Raw genomic sequence first — 12,137 nt, 5'->3', positions numbered from 1 at the left:
GTCAAGCCGCCTGCTATCGCTGTATCTATCGATGATTTCTGTGTTGTTTACTAGGATTTCTCTGGCGATGGTTTGGTTATGGGAAGAGATTATATGTTCCTTAATGGAGCCCTGTTGTTTATGCATCGTTAAACGCCTAGAAAGAGATGTTGTTGTCTTGCCTATATACTGGGTTTTTTGGAGCTTACAGTCCCCAAGTGGGCATTTGAAGGCATAGACGACGTTAGTCTCTTTTAAAGCGTTCTGTTTCGTGTCTGGAGAGTTTCTCATGAGTAGGCTGGCCGTTTTTCTGGTTTTATAGTAAATCGTCAGTTGTATCCTCTGATTTTTGTCTGTAGGGATAACGTTTCTATTAACAATATCTTTCAGGACCCTTTCCTCTGTTTTATGAGCTGTGGAAAAGACAACTAACACAACACCTATACCCCCTATTAGACTATTTTACAGGAACTTCTTTTCCACAGCTCATAAAACAGAGGAAAGGGTCCTGAAAGATATTGTTAATAGAAACGTTATCCCTACAGACAAAAATCAGAGGATACAACTGACGATTTACTATAAAACCAGAAAAACGGCCAGCCTACTCATGAGAAACTCTCCAGACACGAAACAGAACGCTTTAAAAGAGACTAACGTCGTCTATGCCTTCAAATGCCCACTTGGGGACTGTAAGCTCCAAAAAACCCAGTATATAGGCAAGACAACAACATCTCTTTCTAGGCGTTTAACGATGCATAAACAACAGGGCTCTATTAAGGAACATATAATCTCTTCCCATAACCAAACCATCGCCAGAGAAATCCTAGTAAACAACACAGAAATCATCGATAGATACAGCGATAGCAGGCGGCTTGACGTTTGCGAGGCACTACACATCAAGAAGTCAACACCAGCAATCAACAGCCAATTATTGCACAACTATATTCTACCCACCTCAAGACTCCGCTCCAATATAGAAGCATCAAGAAATATGGACCAATAGGCTTTCTACAAACACTTCTATTCAATACCCATTGTTTCTGTTCTGTCTTGTGTTGATACTTTTAATACCCTATTAATATCCTCTAGTGTTCTGTCTTGTGTTAATGCCACATCATCCTTCCCACCTCACTCAAATGTAATGCCACATCACCCTTCCCACCTCACTCAAATGTAGATATAAAATCAGGGAAACGCAAGTTCTAATCAGTTGTGTATTTGTGAAGTCTTTGAAAATGTAATAAGTTTTACGAAACGCGCCCGTGTCGCGTCAGACTAGAAATAAAAATGAATTTTGGAGAAGTGATTTTTGATTTACCTCCAACAGTGAAGCATAATGTACGAAAGATTGAGAAAATTCGTGTTAGAATTATTAATCTTACTTTTTCGGTCATATTTAATAATATATATATATATATATATATATTGGTAGCAGTCTTTCCTGTAGACATATATTATTAAATATGACCGAAAAAGTAAAATTAATAATTCTAAAACGAATTTTCTCTATCTTTCTTATGTTTCTTTTCACTGTTGATGATAATTCAAAGATCAATTCTCCAAAATTCATTTTTATCTCTAGTCTGACGCGACACTTGAGCGCGTTTCGTAAAACTTGTTACATTTTCAAAGACTTTAGTTTACAAACACACAACTGAAACTGAATAGAGCTTACACATCTTTAGAGTTTATATCTACATTTGGTAAGGTATCTTTGTAACCAAAGATACCTTACAAGCAGAACTTATTGCGGAAGGAGGAAAGAATCGAGGCAACTACAGAAGCACCATACTTTCACCCGAGCTCAAAGTGGCAGCTAAGAGCCTTCGTGAGAACAAGGAGATAGTTGTCGACAAGTCGCCAATATACGTCATTCTTAAAAAAGACGAATATCTGGCGAAAATGAAAATCATACTCTCTGACCAAACTAAATTCCAAAGGGTAACGAAGGACACTACAGGCGAACTGAAAGCAAAGGTCAACAAATTGATCGAAACTGTGAACGCCAAGAAATCTGGACTCCACCTGCCAAAGATTATTGGGGAATATAAACCTGGATATGCGTATGGAAATGTCAAGACACACAAGCCTGGAAACCCACTTCGGCCAATCATCAGCCAGATACCCACACCCACGTACAGACTGGCGAAACGACTCAACGGCTTGCTGACTCCTTATGCCCCTTGCGCCTTCAGCCTGAAGTCTCCAAAGGAATTTGTTGACTTGCTGTGGTGAACACGGGCCACAGGGATAAGAGCCTCGTTGGACGTAGAATCCCTGTTTACCAACGTACCTGTGGATGAAACAATCGGGATGATTGCCGACAGAGTGTACCGTGATCCGGCCTGTACTCCTCTTGACATACCAGAAAACAGTCTAAGGAAACTACTCCAAGCTTGTACTAATGAGGCACCCCTCTTGAGCCCGGATGGACACATGTATAAGCAAGTAGATGGGGTTGCCATGGGTTCTCCCCTAGGTGTCCTGTTTGCAAACTTCTACATGGGTACCATCGAGCAAAAAGTCTTAGTCGACATGAACTTGAAACCGGCCATATACTGCAGGTATGTTGACGACATTTTTACACAGGTACCTGATGTCAGACATCTGCAGGAGCTGAAGGAGGCATTTGAGCAGAATTCTGTGTTGCGTTTCACTTACGAGATGGAGAAGGATGGGAAGCTGTCCTTTCTAGATGTAACAGTCAAAGATCAATTCTCCAAAATTCATTTTTATCTCTAGTCTGACGCGACACTTGAGCGCGTTTCATAAAACTTATTACATTTTCAAAGACTTTAGTTTACAAACACACAACTGAAACTGAATAGAGCTTACACATCTTTAGAGTTTATATCTACATTTGGTAAGGTATCTTTGTAACCTAAGATACCTTACAAGCAGAACTTATTGCTGAAGGAGGAAAGAATCGAGGCAACTACAGAAGCACGATACTTTCACCCGAGCTCAAAGTGGCAGCTAAGAGCCTTCGTGAGAACAAGGAGATAGTTGTCGACAAGTCGCCAATATACGTCATTCCTAAAAAAGACGAATATCTGGCGAAAATGAACCTCATACTCTCTGACCAAACTAAATTCCAAAGGGTAACGAAGGACACTACAGGCGAACTGAAAGCAAAGGTCAACAAATTGATCGAAACTGTGAACGCCAAGAAATCTGGACTCCACCTGCCAAAGATTATTTGGGAATATAAACCTGGATATGCGTATGGAAATGTCAAGACACACAAGTCTGGAAACCCACTTCGGCCAATCATGAGCCAGATACCCACACCCACGTACAGACTGGCGAAACGACTCAACGGCTTGCTGACTCCTTATGCCCCTTGCGCCTTCAGCCTGAAGTCTCCAAAGGAATTTGTTGACTTGCTGTGGTGAACACGGGCCACAGGGATAAGAGCCTCGTTGGACGTAGAATCCCTGTTTACTAACGTACCTGTGGATGAAACAATCGGGATGATAGCCGACAGAGTGTACCGTGATCCGGCCTGTACTCCTCTTGACATACCAGAAAACAGTCTAAGGATAACAGATAACAGTATAAGGTTTGGTCAGTCCTGGTGCCGATTAAAAAAGCTCTACGACTGATCAACCCCCGACGACACTCATGGATAAATTTGGGAACAGATGTTCATCAAATTTGTGCCCAAATACATCCATTTTAGTACATATATGATGAGCAGGGAGACCTCAGATTGGCGTGAAGTCCCCAGTGGAGTCCCAAAGGGCTCTGTACTCGGTCCTATACTGTTTCTGTTATACGTAAACGATCTCCCAGAGAGTATAGACTCATACCTCTCAATGTTTACTGACGACGCAAAAATTATGAGAGGAATTAGGACAAAGGAGGCAGCTTGAGGCTTCAAGAAGACTTGGACAAACTGAAGAAATGGACGAACAAATGGTTGTTAGAATTTAACCCAAGCAAATGTAATGAAATGAAGATAAGTGTAGGGAGCAGAAGGCCAGATACAAGGTACCATTTGGGAGATGAATTTTTTCAAGAGTCAGAGAGAGAGAGAGAGAGAAAGAAAGTCTTGGGGGTTGATATCACGCCAGACCTGTCCCCTGAAGCCCATATCAAGAAAATTGCATCAGCAGCATATGCCAGGTTGGCCAACAAAAGGACGGCCTTTAAAAACATGTGTAAGGAATCATTCAGAACAGCAGTCTGTACACCAGTTAACTGACGGTTGAGAGGCGGGACCAAAGAGCCAGAGCTCAATCCCCGCAAGCACAACCAGGTGAGTACACGCGCACACCCACACCCTCGAGCATAAACACACACTATAATTAACCATATATTTATCTGTTTTCATGTTCCTTACAATAACTTCAATATATTCCCTGCTCTTAAAGACAAATATTTTCTTTGAATTTATATTCTCGATTTTTAAAGTTTTACAAATTTGCCTCGCAATGTTCTCGTAGCTTATACATATGTATACACAAACATTTACACCCTTATGAGTGACCAGGAGCATGTATATGAAGGCAGATATATGAAGATATAAATCGGGTCTCCTGCCATGATGGCGATATATCCTGTGCTCATAAATACGAATACATCCCCATGTACACAGGCATATTGCCAGGAACCTAACTCATACACGTATACAAATTCATACACTTGGTAACGCAAACTGACAAATTCTCATTCACACACATATACATCACTATACTGTCCTGTTATACAGAATCGTGTACAATACATTGCATCCCATAAACACCAGAATACGACCCCGCCTTTAATGTGTATATGTGGGGCCTGACAGTTGAGTGGAGAGAGCTCATGATTCCTAGTCCTGAGGTTTCAGGTTCGATCCCTGGTGGAGGCGGAAACAAATGGACAGAGCTTCTTTCACCCTGATGTGCCTATTCACCTAGCAGTACATAGGAAACTGGTAGTTAGATAGCTGCTACGGGTTGCTTCCTGGGAGTGTGTAACAAAAAGGAGGCCTGATCGAGAACCGGGCCACGGGGACGCTAAGCCCCGAAATCATTTCAAGAAAACCCTAAGGTAAGAAGATGTGTTTGTATGTGTGTATTTACTATTTGTATCTACAGAATCGAGCTATTAGCTCTTGGATCCCGCCGTTCTAGACAATTAATTTTTCCTCTATTATGTGAGTACATAATAGGACTACATATATTTATCTCTAACACATACAGAAGCACCTCCCCAGGAAGCTGCTCGTAGCAGCTATCTAACTCATAGGTTCCTACTTTCTGCTAGGTGAACAGGGGGCATCAGGGTGAAAGTAATTCTGCCCCTTTGTTTCTGCCCCTGCCCGGGATCGATCCCGGGCCCTTAAACTAAGAGCCCCAGAGCGCGCTCTACTCAGCCGCGACACCCCTAAAGTGTGTGTGTGTATTCACCTAGTTGTATTTACCTAATTGTTCTTGCGCGGGTTGAGCTCTGCTCTTTCGCGCCGCCTCTGAACTGTCAATCAATCAACTTCTACTAACTACTAACTAAACTTTTTTCCTCACACACACACACACACAGGAAGCAGCCCGTAACAGCTGTCTAACTCCCAGGTATCTATTTACTGATAGGTGACAGGGGCATCAGAGTGATAGAAATTGCCCATTTTGTTTCTGCCATCACCGGGGATCGAACCCGGACTCTAGGATTACGAGTCTAAAGCACTGTGTACTCAGCTATCAGGCCCGTACTCACCTAGTTGTATTCACCTAGTTGTGTTTGCGGGGGTTGAGCTCTGGCTCTTTGGTCCCGCCTCTCAACTGTCAATCAACAAGTGTACAGATTCCTGAGCCTTTTGGGCTCTATCATATCTACACTTGGATCTGTGTATGGAGTCAGCCTCCACCACATCACTTCCTAATACATTCCATTTGTCAACCACTCTGCCACTAACAAAGTTCTTTCTAATATCTCTGTGGTTCATTTGGGCACTCAGTTTCCACCTGTGTCCCCTAGTGCTTGTGAACCTTGTGTTAAATAGCCTGTCTTTATTTACCCTATCAATTCCCTTCAGAATCTTGAATGTGGTGATCATGTCCCCCCTAACTCTTCTGTCTTCCAGCGAAGTGAGGTTTATTTCCAGTAGTCTTTCCTCGTAGCTCATACCTCTCAGCTCGAGTACTAGTCTGGTGGCAAACCTTTGAACCTTTTCCAGTTTAGTCTTATCCTTGACTAGATATGGACTCCATGCTGGGGCTGCATACTCCAGGATTGGCCTGACATATGTGGTATACAAAGTTCTGAATGATTCTTTACACAAGATTCTGAATGCCGTTGGTATGTTGGCCAGCCTGGCATATGTCGCTGATGTTATCCTCTTGATATGTGCTGCAGGAGACAGGTCTGGCGTGATATCAGCCCCCAAGTCTTTTTCTTTCTTTGACTCCTGAAGAATTTCCTCCCCCAGATGATACCTTGTATCTGGCCTCCTGCTCCCTACACCTATCTTCATTACATTACATTCCGTTGGGTTAAACTCTAACAACCATTTGTTCGACCATTCCCTCAGCTTGTCTAGATCTTCTTGAAGCCTCAAACAGTCCTCTTCTGTTTTAATCCTTCTCATAATTTTGACATCGTCCGCAAACATTGAGAAAAATGAATCGATACCCTCCGGGAGATCATTGTGTGTGTGTGTGTGTGTGTGTGTGTGTGTGTGTGTGTGTACTCACCTAATTGTACTCACCTAATTGTGCTTGCGGGGGTTGAGCTTTGGCTCTTTGGTCCCGCCTCTCAACTGTCAATCAACTGGTGTACAGATTCCTGAGCCTACTGGGCTCTATCATACCTACATTTGAAACTGTGTATGGAGTCAGCCTCCACCACATCACTTCCTAGTGCATTCCATTTATTAACTACTCTGACACTGAAAAAAATTCTTTCTAACGTCTCTGTGGCTCATCTGGGTACTAAGTTTCCACCTGTGTCCCCTTGTTCGTGTCCCACCCGTGCTGAAGAGTTTGTCTTTGTCCACCCTGTCAATTCCCCTGAGAATTTTGTAGGTGGTTATCATGTCTCCCCTTACTCTTCTGTTTTCCAGGGATGTAAGGTTCAGCTCCTTTAGCCTTTCCTCGTAGCTCAATCCTCTCAGTTCCGGGACGAGCCTGGTGGCATACCGCTGAATCTTCTCTAACTTTGTCTTGTGTTTAACTAGGTATGGACTCCAGGCTGGAGCTGCATACTCCAGGATTGGTCTTACATAAGTGGTATACAGGGTTCTGAAAGATTCCTTACACAAGTTTCTGAAGGCAGTTCTTATGTTGGCCAGTCTAGCAGTGTGTGACCTAGAGTGTGACCTAGATTGACAACTAGGTCTAGCAGTGTGGCCAGCCAGCCAGTGTGTGTGTGTGTGTGTGTGTGTGTGTGTGTGTGTGTGTGTGTGTGTGTGTGTGTGTGTGTGTGTACTCACCTAATTGTACTCACCTAATTGTGCTTGCGGGGGTTGAGCTCTGGCTCTTTGGTCCCGCCTCTCAACCGTCAATCAACTGGTGTACAGATTCCTGAGCCTATTGGGCTCTATCATATCTACATTTGAAACTGTGAATGGAGTCAGCCTCCACCACATCACTTCCTAATGCATTCCATTTGCTAACTACTCTGACACTGAAAAAGTTCTTTCTAACGTCTCTGTGGCTCATTTGGGTACTCAGCTTCCACCTGTGTCCCCTTGTTCGCGTCCCACCAGTGTTGAAAAGTTCATCCTTGTTTACCCGGTCGATTCCCCTGAGGATTTTGTAGGTTGTGATCATGTCCCCCCTTACTCTTCTGTCTTCCAGTGTCGTGAGGTGCATTTCCCGCAGCCTTTCCTCATAACTCATGCCTCTTAGTTCTGGGACTAGTCTAGTAGCATACCTTTGGACTTTTTCCAGCTTTGTCTTGTGCTTGACAAGGTACGGGCTCCATGCTGGGGCCGCATACTCCAGGATTGGTCTTACATATGTGGTGTACAAGATTCTGAATGATTCCTTACACAGGTTCCTGAACGCCGTTCTGATGTTAGCCAGCCTCGCATATGCCGCAGACGTTATTCTCTTTATGTGGGCTTCAGGAGACAGGTTTGGTGTGATATCAACTCCTAGATCTTTCTCTCTGTCTGTTTCATTAAGTACTTCATCTCCTATTCTGTATCCTGTGCCTGGCCTCCTGTTTCCACTGCCTAGTTTCATTACTTTGCATTTACTCGGGTTGAACTTCAACAGCCATTTGTTGGACCATTCACTCAGTCTATCCAGGTCATCTTGTAGCCTCCTACTATCATCCTCTGTTTCAATCCTCCTCATAATTTTTGCATCGTCGGCAAACATTGAGAGGAACGAATCTATACCCTCTGGGAGATCATTTACATATACCAGAAACAGTATAGGTCCAAGGACTGACCCCTGCGGGACTCCACTTGTGACGTCTCGCCAATCTGAGACCTCACCCCTCACACAGACTCGTTGTCTCCTGTTGCTTAGGTATTCCTCTATCCACCGGAGTACCTTCCCTCTCACTCCAGCCTGCATCTCCAACTTTCGCACTAGCCTCTTGTGTGGCACTGTATCAAAGGCTTTCTGACAATCCAAAAATATGCAGTCTGCCCACCCTTCTCTTTCTTGCCTTATTTTTGTTGCCTGGTCGTAGAATTCAAGTAACCCTGTGAGGCAGGACCTGCCATCCCTGAACCCATGTTGATGCTGTGTTACAAAGTTCCTTCGCTCCAGATGCTCCACTAGTTTTTTTCGCACAATCTTCTCCATCAGCTTGCATGGTATGCAGGTTAGGGACACTGGCCTGTAGTTCAGTGCCTCCTGTCTATCCCCTTTTTTGTATATCGGGACTACGTTAGCTGCTTTCCAAGTATCTGGCAGTTCCCCTGTTGCCAGTGATTTGTTATACACTATGGAGAGTGGTAGGCTCAGTTCTCTTGCTCCTTCCTTTAGAACCCAAGGGGAGATTCCATCTGGGCCTATAGCCTTCGTCACGTCCAACTCTAGTAAACACTTCCTTACTTCCCCACTGGTAATCTCAAACTCTTCCAGTGGTTCCTGGTTAGCTATTCCCTCACTTACCTCTGGAATTTCTCCTTGTTCTAAGGTGAAGACCTCCTGGAATTTCTTATTCAATTCCTCACACACTTCCTTGTCATTTGTAGTGAATCCTTCCGCCCCTATCCTTAATCTCATAACCTGTTCCTTTACTGTTGTTTTTCTCCTAATGTGGCTATGCAACAATTTAGGCTGAGTCTTTGCCTTGCTTGCGATGTCATTTTCGTATTGTCTTTCTGCCTCTCTTCTCATCCTGACATATTCATTCCTGGCATTCTGGTATCTTTCTCTGCTCTCCAGTGTCCTGTTATTCCTATAGTTTCTCCATGCCCTTTTACTTTGCTGCTTAGCTAGCCTACATCTTTGATTAAACCATGGGTTTCTCATCTTCATTTCTCTGTTTTCCTTTTGGACTGGGACAAACTTGTTTGCTGCGTCCTTGCACTTCTGCGTGATGTAATCCATCATATCTTGGGCCGTCTTTCCCCTGAGCTCTGTTTCCCATGCTATATCTGTTAGGAATTTTCTTATCCCCTCATAGTTTCCCTTTCGGTATGCTAACCTTTTGGTTTCGGTTGTGTGTGTGTGTTTGGTTGTGTGTGTGTGTGTGTGTGTGTGTGTATGTGTGTGTACTCACCTCACCTATTCACCTATTTGTGCTTGCAGGATCGAGCATTGACTCTTGGATCCCGCCTTTATAGCCATCGTTTTTTACAGCAATGACTCCTGTTCCATTTCTCTTTCATATCTAGTTTTGAAATTAATGAATAGAATTTGCTTCCACAACCTGCTTCTTAAGTGCATTCCATTTTTCCACTTCACTCATGCTAAGAGAAAACGTCCTAACATTTCTGTGACTCATCTGAGTTTCCAGCTTCCACCCATGTCCCCTCGTTCTGTTACTATTTCGTGTGAACATTTCATATATTTCCACTTTGCCAATTCCCTTGAGTATTTTATACGTTCCAATCATACCCCCTCCCTCTCCGTTCTTTTTCTAGAACCTTACCACACTTGGTCGTAAGGTTCGTTTCCTTCAGGCGCTCTTCATATTCCATTCCTTGTAATTCTGGGACGAGCCACGTCGCAAACTTCTCAACCCTTTCCAGTTTCCTTATGTGTTTCTTCAGGTGGGGACTCCATGATGGTGCGGCATACTAGAAGACTGGTCTCACGTAGGCAGTGTAAAGCGCCTTAAATGTCTCTTTACTTAGGTTTCTGAACGATGTTCTTACTTTTGCCAGCGTAGAGTACGCTGCTGTCATTTTCCTATTTATATGTGCCTCAGGAGTTAGATTAGGTGTTACGTCCACTCCCAGGTATCTTTCTCGAATCATCACAGGTAGGCAGTTCCCCTTTATCGTGTACAGTCCCTTTGGTCTCCTATCACCTGATCCCATTTCTATAACTTTACATCTGCTCGTGTTGAGCTCCAGTAGCCATTTCTCTGACCATCTCTGCAACCTGTTCAAGTCCTCTTGGAGGATCCTACAATCCTCATCTGTCCCAACTCTTCTCATTAATTTTGCGTCTTCCGCGAACATTGACATGTAGGATTCTACTCCTGTAAACATCTCATTTATTTATTAGAAATAGAATTAGTCCCAGCACCGATCTTTGAGGTACTCCGCTCGTTACTGTTCGCCAGTCTGACTTCTTGCCCCTTAACGTTACCCTCTGGCTTCTTCCTGTTAGGCAGTTCCTTACCCATGCTAGGGCTTTTCCGCTTACTCCTGCCTGCCTCTCAAGTTTGAAGACCAGTCTCATATGCGGTACTATATCAAAGGCTTTTTGGCAGTCCAGAAATATGCAATCTGCCGATCCTTCTCTATCCTGCCTTATCCTTGTTATTTTATCATAGAATTCCAAAGGTTTGTTAGGCATGATTTCCCTTTCCAGAACCCATGTTGATGTTTGTTTACGAACCTAATGCTCTCCAGGTGTGCAACAAGTCTTTGCCTAATCATTCTTTCAAGTATTTTGCAGGGGATGCTTGTCAGTGATACGGGTCTGTTGTTAAGTGCTTCCTCTCTATCTCCTTTCTGGAAAATCAGTACGACATTTTCCTTCTTCCAGCAACTGGGCAATTCTCCCGACATAAGTGATTCATTAAAGATCATTGTCAGAGGCACGCCGAGGGACTGTGCTGTCTCTTATAGTATACACGGTGATTGTTTGGTCCAACTGCTTTAGTAGCATACAGTGTTGTCAACTGTTTCATTACCTCCTTTGCTGCCACTTCTATATCTGATAATCTTTAATCTAGGGACATCTCTTCTAACAATGGGAGCTGCTCAGGCTCGGTTGTGAAAACTCCATGGAAACTGGCATTCAGTGCCTCACAGATTTCCTTGACACTTTCTGTATTTGCCCCTTTTGTTTTCCTTAGTCTTTTCACTTGGTCGTTCACTGACATTTTTCTTCATATATGGTTATATGGATATGTAGTAATTAAGGTGACTTTCTCGCTTTCATCCCAATATCATTCTCAAAATTTCTTTCCAATACTCTTCGTATGTTAATGTAATCGTTCTTAGCTCTGTTGCATCTAATCCTATTGTCCTCTGTTCTTTATCTTCAGTACTTCCTGCTTCTCATTTTTGCTTCCTGACACTGTCATTTAAACCATGGGTTATTTTATTGCCTCATTCTATTCTTTATTGTTGGTATAAATCTCTCTTCGACCTCCTGGCATTTCCATATGACTTGGTTCATAATATCTTGCACAGTTTTTCCTCTAATTTCTTCCTCCCACTGCACTTATCCCAGATAGTTCCTTATCCCTTTGTGGTCCCTTTTCCTGTTGTTAACTGTCCTTTCCCAGATCTCTTGTCTCCTGTTCACAAGTTTGAGTTCCATGATGTAGTCAAAGACTAAGACAAAATGGTTACTGGCGCCTAGTGGTACTTCATGTTCTAAATTCTCGATGTCTTCTACAGTCTGGGTGAAAATCAGGTCTAATAGGCTCGGTGTATTACCTGCTCTGTCCCTCGTATCTTCCTTCACATGTTGTATTAGGAAATTCCTGTCTATAATGTCTACTAACTTTGCTCCCCACGTTTCCTCCCTGCTATGGGGATTCCTTGATTCCCAATTGATCTGGCCGTGATTTAGGTTCCCAATAAC

The 12,137-nt window shown here is 43.3% G+C and overlaps 1 protein-coding gene across 1 annotated transcript in view; it reads right to left on the bottom strand.

Annotated features, from left to right (window-relative positions):
- Positions 1–12,137, bottom strand: part of LOC123774453 (uncharacterized) — a 116,686-nt gene that overhangs the window by 62,930 nt on the left and 41,619 nt on the right. The window lies entirely within an intron of this gene.

This window comes from Procambarus clarkii, chromosome 61, assembly GCF_040958095.1.
Source record: "Procambarus clarkii isolate CNS0578487 chromosome 61, FALCON_Pclarkii_2.0, whole genome shotgun sequence".
Classification (NCBI taxonomy): Eukaryota; Metazoa; Arthropoda; class Malacostraca; order Decapoda; family Cambaridae; genus Procambarus; species Procambarus clarkii.
Note: the sequence above shows the minus strand (reverse complement) of the source record. Positions and strands in the feature narration are given on the sequence as shown.